The sequence below is a fragment of the Microtus ochrogaster genome, linkage group LG4, assembly GCF_000317375.1.
Source record: "Microtus ochrogaster isolate Prairie Vole_2 linkage group LG4, MicOch1.0, whole genome shotgun sequence".
Taxonomy (NCBI): Eukaryota; Metazoa; Chordata; class Mammalia; order Rodentia; family Cricetidae; genus Microtus; species Microtus ochrogaster.
In genome coordinates, this window is record NC_022030.1 from 49,880,582 (window position 1) to 49,882,081 (window position 1,500).

The following is a 1,500-nucleotide window of genomic DNA, read 5'->3' on the forward strand; positions in this document are numbered from 1 at the left end:
ATATATATATATATATGAAATGACTTCTCTAATGTCAGACAAGAGATCTAAGTGACCAAACCCATTGCAGATGCCAGGAACTGAAGCCATTAGAAGGTTGGCATCAAGTGTTGTTTCCGTAGCTAAGACACGAGAGCAATGATCAGCTACTAAGGAAAACCTCTGTCTTCTCTATCTCTGGAACAGTTATCTCTACAGGGCAAAAATCTTATTGCTGATTCCAGCTTTGGTTGTGTGGTGGCTAGTTTGAACTGTTAGCTTCACACAATCTAGAATCGCATGGGGAAGGAGTATCAGAGGGAAATTGTCTAGATTATGCTACGTGTGCCTGCAGAAGGGTTGCCCTGGTTACAGTAATCAATGTGGGAAGACTCATCTTCACTGTGGGTGTGGTCATTCCTTGGACCAGGGTTCCTGGGTTACCTAAAAGCTGAGGGAGATAGATATGGAAAAGACACATTAATCCATTGCTCTGTGCTTTCAACTGTGGACAAAGTCTGACAAGGTCCTAGTCCTTGCTGTTCTAACTTCCCAGCAATGATGGACTATGTATGACCTGGACTCACGAGCCTGATAAACCATTTCTCCATGAAGTTGCCTTTGTCAGGTATTTTCCACAGCAAAATAAAAAACAAACCAAGACAGTTAGAATTGCCTATCAATTCTAAATTCACTCTTCATTGATCTACTTGGAAGTCATTGAGGTGGACCTTGAAGGAATTCTTTGCCAGATGCCCCAGTGCTAGCCATGGAGAAGGCTGCTGAACATATATCATGGAAGAGAGGGGTTTCTTCCCCTAACTTTGGTGCTCTGCTCTTAACAGCACCCCCCCCTTACAGCTTCCTCAAAGCAATCTGGCAAACGCCATCCCCAGTGTTTCTCCACTACCTCCTTAAAGTTGCCAAATCTGCATCCATGTGTGCTTTCCTGATGCATCACCACTGTCCCCAAACAGCTTTGTAGTAAAGTCCAGAGGGACAGACAGAGATCATGTGCTGATCTGCCAAGTAGTCTAGAGGTCTGTTTCTGAAGAATCATAGCAGGAAAGGAATGAGCTTCTCTGCTTCCTCTAAACGCCCTAGAGCAAAGACTGGAATTGATAGCCAGTCGAATGAGTGGAAAAGGTGGGGGTAGCTCTGCTGTCCTGGACCTGAAGGAGTGTGTGAATTAGGATTCTCAAAGGAAACAGAAGGAGCAGTTAGAGTCTTGGTAGTTCAGCAATGATTGCCCGCATGCTGAAGAACCAGAGAGCCATTTACGCTCATCCAAGAAGCTGGAAGCCTGAGAACAAGGGAAGTCAATGCTGTTGATCAATTCTAGAGGTGGCGAGGTGCCTGCTCTGTGGAGAGTCACTACTATGAGTCTGAAAATGGTCTAAGACACTGGAGTCCAAAAAGCATAGGTGACAGCTGCAGCATCGGGGCACCTGCCCAGAATGAACTGGACTTGCTGGAGCTGGCCTATTGTTATTCTGCATGTGTTCCATTCGGGAGCTCAGC